An 8,781-nucleotide genomic window follows, 5' to 3' on the forward strand; every position below is an offset into this window, starting at 1 on the left:
AACAAATGAAAGGAATATGAAATATGGAGGTTTGTTTCTTCCTGGTTTTATTCTCTCCAGGGATTATATATATATATATATATATATATATATATATATATATATTAGTAGCCCTGAGCACGAATCCCTGCGCCAGTAGGTTGCTGGCGCCCTCCTGTAGCTCTCTGCCTGCTGCCCCGCCCTCCTGTAGCTCTCCCCCCGCCACCCCCTCATAGCTTGTTGCCCGGCCCCCTCCTGTAGCTCTTTGCCCACCCACTTGTAGCCAGTAGGTTGCTGCTGCCCTCCTGTAGCTCTCTGCCCACTGCCCCGCCCTCCTGTAGCTCCCCCACCCCCCCTCATAGCTTGCTGCCCTGCCTCCTCCTGTAGCTCTCCGAAGCCCACTTGTACCTCACTGGCCCACCCTCCTGCTGATCCATGATCTGGTCGTGACATGCTTGATTGTTACACCTCAAGGCGTAACAGCTAATTAGTATATTCCTCTCATTATATAGGAATATATATATATATATGTATATATATATTCTAGAGGCCCGGTGCACAAAATTCGTGCATGGGGTGGGGGGGGTCCCTCAGCCCAGTCTGCACCCTCTCCAATTCAGGACCTCTCAGGGGATGTCCAACTGCCGGTTTAGGCCCAATCCCGCAGGAGACACAACCGGCAGTCGGACACCCCTCTCACAATCCAGAGCCACTGGCTCCTAACCACTCACCTGCCTGCCTGCCTGATCACCCCTAACCACTCTGCCTGCCTGCCTGGTCACCTCTAACTGCCCTCCCCTGCCAGTCGGGTTGCCCCTAACTGCCCTTCCCTGCCGGCCTGGTCACCCCTAACTGCCCTCCCCTGCCAGCCTGGTCACCCCTGACCGCCCCTGCCTCAGCTCCCACCACCATGGCTTTGTCTGGAAGGATGTCCAGAAGATGTCCGGTCTAATTAGCATATTACCCTTTTATTAGTATATATATATGTATATATATATATATATATATATATATATATATTCTCTTTTATTACTAAGATCTTTCTATGTGCATATTTATGTACCATCTCAAAGTGATTTTCTCAACACTAAAGCATTTTTTTGCTTAAATAAAAATTCTTCTAAACCACTATAAACACTGAATGCCTAATTCATTCTATAGATACATTTCATTTAACCATTCCCAGGTTTCAGACCCAAAACAAGTCTACATTAGCACTCATAAAAACAAGCTCTGTTCTTAGACAAACTTGTACACAGCCCTGAATGCTGGAACTGGTTCCTGGATTGGCAGGAAGGGCCCATGTTGGATCTCTGAGGTGTTTCATGCACATGCTTGTCATTGCACTGTGGACACAGATTGAAGCTGGTGGGGGAAGCGGGCGGGGGGGGGGTGGGGGGGGAGGGGAGGGACTCAAAATCCAGAGAGAAATGCACATGAGATGATCACACCTCACTGAAGACCTTCTCGACCCTTAGGATCAAGTGCTCATTCCTTAACTGGGGCCCATGAGGCTCCTTTTTCTCTGGACATAGCTCTCTACTCTGTTCACTCTGATCTAACCAACATTGAGTTTCTTCAAGTTCCTGGAATGCATCAGGTTCTCACTTCCAGGTCAAAGGCTAAAGAAAAATCAAATCCTGAGATACTTAATCTCTACCTATTGTTCACTCAACCTCTCCGTCTGGCTCGGTCCTCTTCATTTTCAGGATTGAGGCTACTTCCTCCAAGAGTTTCCCTGCCCCCATTCCTCTGCATCGGGTTGTGTCTCCTTTGAGGTCTCTCCCAGCACACACCCTCACTGTATTGTAACTATCTAGCTTTCCCTAGACCAGCCGTGGGCAAACTACGGCCCGCAGGCCGGATCCGGCCCGTTTAAAATGAATAAAACTAAAAAAAAAAAAAAAAAAAAGACCGTACCCTTTTATGTAATGATGTTTACTTTGAATTTATATTAGTTCACACAAACACTCCATCCATGCTTTTGTTCCGGCCCTCCGGTCCAGTTTAAGAACCCATTGTGGCCCTCGAGTCAAAAAGTTTGCCCACCCCTGCCCTAGACTGAAGCTTTCTGCATGCACCCTGTTCTGCTTTTATTCTCGAGAACACAGTAGGCCTCTATGTGTTAAGTAAATGTGAACCTTGGGCTGGAGGAATGAGATGGAAGAGATGAAGAACTTAACATTCAGTAGTGATTTGAATGAGCCTAATTAATGAAGTCTAGTGTAAAAGACTGGGTATACAGGACGGCTAATTTTGCCTCTCTGATGATTTCTACTCTCTAACTTCTATTTTATGCCTTTGATGGGGGAAGCTAACAGTGATGAGCACTCAATTTTCATTTCTTTCCTTGTCAGTAATTGAAAGATATGCTACTTCTAACTCTTCTTGCAGCCTCAGGGTAACTTTGGGAACCTCTGGACCTCTTAGATCTCATTTTCTTCTATGAAACAGAGAGAACCCTAGATGATCTGCGTTTCAAAAATCCTTTGTTTGAGGGTGGCTGGCATACAATGGGCTTCCAAATATTTGAATGAAGGCCCGCCCCTGTATAGGGTGCTTTGCATATGGATGGAAACGACTCCTACATCATCTTCATAGGCCTTTAAACGATATGATAAAGGCACGGAGGAGAGCTGGGGCACTTGGGTCATGAGGGTAGAGTTTTCAGAGTAATCTTCCCTCTGGCTATTATTTGACCACTTCCAAGCATAATTAAGATTGATGGGTGCCAACATGGGTGCTCTAGATGTGAGACATAAGACAATGGCAAATGTCATGGGGTAGGGATGGTGGAGGGGACGCATGAGGCCAGGTCAATAACTTCTGGTCTTCTTCCCTTTCCTCGGCCCCCATTTTTTTGTGTTTGATGCCTTTCTCTAAGTTCTGGGCTGACCAGTGTATAACAAAAATAGTACACTTGAAAGACTGGCTGACTGTTGAAGTACAATTCAACATGGGTTGGAGAGAATGGAATGCTTTCATTGAAAATAGCAGGACTTCATTGCTTATACCAAAAAGCCAGAACATTATGAAAAGTGTTTATAATGTTCATATGAGTCGTTTTCATATCAACCTGTTCTTGTTTTGATTCCACATTTCTCTATAAGTTTTTTTTTTAATTTTGTGGGTGTTCTTTAGTTCTTTCCGGGTAATAAAATATTTGTTTTGCAGTCTATCTTAGGCTTCATAAAATGACTTTATTAAATGTACGTTCAAGTTTGATTTTTGTTGACATTTTAGCCATAGATTTTGTCATGGGATTTTTTTTTTTCAGCTTCATTTTTTTAATGACAAACAATAGTAGTTGACACTTATTGGATACTGAGTATGTGTAGATAGCATGTTATGCACTCTGTTGCATGAAGTTTATAAGCATATAACCCTTGTAACAGCTCTGCAGTATAGATCATCATCATTATTATTATCCTCATTCCACAGAGGAGAAAGCAGGCACAGAGAAACCAAGTAGCGTCTAGGGCAGTGATGGCGAACCTATGACACGCGTGTCAGAGGTGACACGCAAACTCATTTTTTTGGTTGATTTTTCTTTGTTAAATGGCATTTAAATATATAAAATAAATATCAAAAATATAAGTCTTTGTTTTACTATGGTTGCAGATATCAAAAAATTTCTATATGTGACACGGCACCGGAGTTAAGTTAGGGTTTTTCAAAATGCTGGCACGCCGAGCTCAAAAGGTTCGCCATCGTTGGTCTAGGTCCTGAGCCCAGGCTGCCAGTCACTCCACAAACCTGCCTCTTGATGCCAATGTTTAATTGCCAGTGTGGTTTAACCCCATTGTATCCTTATAACACTAAGGAGGTCTTATTACCCCTGTTTTAAAGATATGAAGACTGAGAAACACCGAGCTTAAGCAACTTACCTAAAGCCATATACCAAGTAGTTGGCTGAGGCAGGATTTGAACCTAAGCATGTCTGAACAGAAGGGCCTGTCTCTTAACCACCAGGCTATACTGTCTCCTTTCACACAGTGAAAGGCAAACATGTGATGGTGGGAGTGATGTAAAGGGACCAAGAGCAAAATGGATGCTGGAGGGCCTCAGAGAGGCAATGGTCCACCTGAAACCCAGGTTGGACACCCCAGGGCTGGCCTAGATGGACAAGAGGGGCTGTGTGTAGGAAGGAGAGGCTGTAAGTCCTGCTCTTTGGATTAAACAGAAAAGATTCAACACATTTACCACGTTAGAAGGAGCCAGGGCCTCCTGTAAGGACCTCTGACGTCCTGACAATGCTGGAGCCCCGCCCTGCAGGTCTGAGGTTTACACATCCCCATTGCCAATGGGAGTCCCAGTGTTGGCTCCTAAAAGGTGATTCGCTCTGACGCTTGCCATGCAGAGGCCAGTGTCTCACCTTCAGGGGCAGTTGGCTTGAGGGGAGGGGTGGGTGTGAGGAGGAGTGGCCGTGGCCGTGCAGGAGAAGGAAGGAGGAGGGAGGTCACCACACAGGACAGCAGAGAAGTGCAGGCCCTTTTGTTTTGTTTTTAATTGTGGTGAAATATACGTAACAAAATTGACCATGTAGCCATTTTTTCAGTGTGCGGTTCAGTGGCATGAAGAGCCTTCACGTTGCTATGCAACCATCGCCTCTATCCATCTCCAGAACTGTTTTCATCTTGCAAACCTGAAACTTCATACCAACTCCCCATTCCCTTTGCGCCCGCCCCCCCGTTCGTCCACCCTACCCCCCCCCCCCCCCCGGGCCTCCAGAGAAACAAGAAGCACTTCTCCTTCCAGTTGCCTTCATCGTGTGATGTCAGAGGGAGCCCCGTGTGTCAGGGGGCCCATCTCCAACCTGATCAAAGGCGGTAAACGAGAGAGCCCAGGCCTCTCGGGGCCCTGAGGTATGTGGGTAAGGACCCCAGTTTCCTCCATCCACTGCGGTGTGACCAGGATGGCTGTCCATCTCACTTTCCTGTATTCTACTAACCTCTGGCAATGAAAACCACCAGAGATTTTATCGATGTGAGACCTGGCTTGTTCTAAGGAGACTTGCAGAATCCACACATGTGTTTAAAGGCTCAAAAGGAACGTGGGTCGGATCTGCTAGGTCACCATCCTGGTGACCCTGGAACAACGAGCTTTGTACTTCTTAAGGCTGAATGTTCTGGGGGCCAGTGTGGGGCCCTAAGAGCTTCCTACTTGTGGGGGAGGCAGAGGATTGGTCCCCACCGCAGGCCGCTGTGCTTGGGCACTGCCTCATCCTACGCACTGGGTCAGTGAAGTTTCCCGTAGGTCTCCATTTCATAGGAGGCTCCTACAACACTCTCTTCCCCTCTCGTCCCCCCTCGCCCAACCCCCACCGCCCACCCTCACCCCCAGGAAAGAGAGAGGAGGTTGCCAGAATTCTGCTTGCCAGCTTTCCCCAGCTTTGCAGCCGAAGAGACCAAGAGCCCCTCCTTCCCCAAACTGTACCTTTGGGCAGAGATGACGTTCTCTGCTGCCCCCTGCTGTTCGGCCCAGATTTTAGTCTTTGGTAGGACGGACCTTCAAACTAAACTTCAGGAGGTCACGAGTCTTTCTTAGGTCCTGGTTGGTTTACAAGCCTGGCAAGAATTCTTTGCACAGGGAATGCCTCAGACATATGGTGGGTTTGGTTCCAGACCCCCTCAATAAAGCAGGCGTCGCAATAAAGCGAGCCGTGGTCCTATTGCCTTCAGTTTGTAAAAACCGCAACTTCTCTGAAGCGCAATAGAGCGAAGCGCAATGAGACAAGGTACACCTGTATGTCTCACGCCGCTACTGAAAGCCACAGCCCGTGTGTGCCCAATAAGTAGTAAGGCCCCGCAGCAGGCATGCCGGGAACGAGGGAGTGAGCAAGCTCTCGTGATGGAATCACCGAGAAGAGGAAAGGAGCTCCCCCGCACCCCGCAGTGAGAAGACAGCCTCCAAGCCAGGAAGAGAGTCCCATCAGAGACCAACCCTGATGGCGGCTCAGACTCCAGCCTCCAGAACCGTGAGAATATCCATTTCCTTTGCGTTGTTTAAGCTCCCCGGCCTGTGGTGTAGAGATTGGCAACCTGATATGACTCATACAGTGGGGCCTTGACTTACGAGTGTCCCGACTAACGAGTTTTTTGAGATACCAGCTGTCTCTCGAGGATTTTTTGCATTGAGTTGATAGAGTAATTTGAGTTAACGAGCTCCTTAACGAGTTCCTTAATGAGCTCAGTCTCGGAACGAATTAAACTCGTAAGTCAAGGCCCCTCTGTACAGGGGCCAACTGTCCCCATTCGTCAGGGGCTGAGGGAGCTCCAGGGACAGTTCTGAGCAAACCAGGACGAGTTTATGAACACAAACTTATGAACGGATGTATGTAAAGTGCTTGGGCTCGCTACAGCGCATGGCGTATAGTAAGTGCTCTGTAAGTGCTAGCAATTATCTGATTCCTTCAACAACTACTGAGTAACCTGCTCTGTGCTAAACGTGGTTTGATACAAAACCACAAAATAGGGCGTACAAAATAGATAAAGCCTGCCCTTGTGGAGCTTACAAGAATTTATGATCAGGGTCTGGCTGCGACTGGTTGATAATGGGAGCTGTGTCAAGATGGGAGGACAGAGTTCAGACGGGGTTGGGCCCCGGGAGGTGGCCCTTAGGCACTGATCTTAGGTGTCACCCTGCAGAAGTCACCAAAGAAGGCAGACACCTCAGTTGTTTCATGTTTCTAAAAAATGGAAGCCCGAGAAGCTGGGTAGCGCCGGGCCGGGTCAAATGACCACAGGTGTTTTGCCAAATGGCTCTGGGCCAGCCCAGCTGCCCCGAACTTTCCTTTTGACTAAACGGGTTCATCACACAGCCTGGAAATTCCCCATCTTGGCCACAAGACAGCAGAAGAGAACATGTTTTGGAAAATGTGGTGCCAAAAAAAAGGCTTTTGCAAATGTCAGAAATGTCTTATTGGGAATGTTTCGTCAATGCACATCAAAAGGCCTCATCAGATACTGGGTTTTTATATCTCTAAAAGTTTCTTGGGCCTGGCGATTAGCGGACTTCTAGCCTCCTGGGACTCGGATACAAGTTCCAGCAGGGGTCACTGTTTCTCAGTATGTCACAAGGCAGCATGTGGAAGTACTGGCTTTATGTGATTTGGGAAAGAAACTCACATTTATCAAGCACTGTCTACATGCCAGCGTTTGCATTATTTTACATCTATCCTTGTCCACTCTTTTTTCATTCAAAAATATTTATTAAGCTTCTACTGTTTACATGTATTTATGTAGGCCAGATGAACTAATAAATATATGTCAGGTGTCAATAAGTGCAATGAAGCAAAAATACGCAGAGTAAGGGGATAGAGAGTGGTGGAGGCTGGTATTTTAGATGGGGTCACCAAGGAGGCCTTCTCCTCAGAGGTGACATTTGAGCAGAGACCTGAATGGAGTATGGGAGCAAGACAGGCAAATGCCTAGGGGAAGGGCTAACTGATTTGGGTGGGTGGATAGAGCATCGGTTTGGGGACTGAAGGGTCACAGGTTCAATTCCAGTCAAGGGCACATGCCTGGGTTGGGGTTTTATGGGATCAATCCCCAGTAGGGGGCATGCAAGAGGCAGCTGATCAATGATTCTCTCTAATCATTGATGGTTTTTTGTTTTTTTTTTTTAACATTTAATCACCTTTATTTATTTACTAGAGGCCCAGTGCATGAAATTCGTGCACTCAGAGAGGGGTCCCTCAGCCCGGCCTGCGCCCTCTCACAGTCCGGAAGCCCTCAGGGGATGTCCGACTGCAATGGAGGTGAGAGAAGCTCCCACCACCAAGCTGCACTTGCCAGCTGTGAGCCTGTCTTCTGGCTGAGCAGTGCTCCCTATGTTGAGCGTCTGCCCCCTGGTGGTCAGTGCACATCATAGCAACCGATCATTCTGCCGTTTGGTCAATTTGCATATTCGCCTTTTATTATATAGGATTGTTTGTTTGTTTTTGTTAATTCTCACCCAAGGATATTTCTCCATTGAATTTTAGAGAGAATGGAAAAGAGGAAAAGACAGAGATAAACATCAATGTGAGAGAAACACATTGATTGGTTGCTTCCTGCAGGAGCCCTGACCAAAGCCTGGGCCAGGAAGGAGCCTGCAACCAAGGTACATGCCCCCGACCAGAATAGGACCCAGGACCCTTTGGTCTGCAGGCTGATGCCCTATCCACCGAGCCAAACCATCTAAGGCTCATCATTGATGTTTCTATCTCTCTCTCCCTCTCCATTCCTCTCTGAAATAATACAAATCTATTTTTAAAAATGCCTAGGGGAAGAACATTCCAGAAGGAGTCCTAAAGAGGCCACATGTCCTGACATGGGAATTTGGTTGGTGTGTTTGAAAATAGCAAAGGGGCTCCTGTGTCCAGAGTGTAGTGAGCAAGGGATGAGGGAGAGGTGACCCAGATTGACTACTGAAGGCCTGTGGGCCATGATAGGGACCTTGGGATTTGTCTTCTGCATGTTGGGAAGCTATCAGGTCAGGGACTCTCAATGCTGCCTGTTCATTAAAACCATCTGAGGAGCTCTAACTCCAATGCCTGGGCCTCACCCTCATGCCTGGAATCAGAGCTCTGGGGTTGCAGCTGGGCAGCTGTTTTTTTCCTAAGTGCTCCCAGGGATTCTAAGAAGTAGCCACGGCTCAAAACCACGGCATTCGAAATCATGTGTGAAACCAAAATAAAAACTGCAAAAACATGAGGTGAACACTGTGGTTAGGAATATGTGCCTTTCTGGAAAGACAACTTTAGATCTAGTCCAGGGGTGGGCAAACTTTTTGACTCGAGGGCCATAATGGGTTCTTAAA

Source organism: Myotis yumanensis, unplaced genomic scaffold (genome assembly GCF_028538775.1).
Source record: "Myotis yumanensis isolate MYYU_CA2020_CCGP unplaced genomic scaffold, mMyoYum1.0.hap1 SCAF_3, whole genome shotgun sequence".
Lineage (NCBI taxonomy): Eukaryota > Metazoa > Chordata > Mammalia > Chiroptera > Vespertilionidae > Myotis > Myotis yumanensis.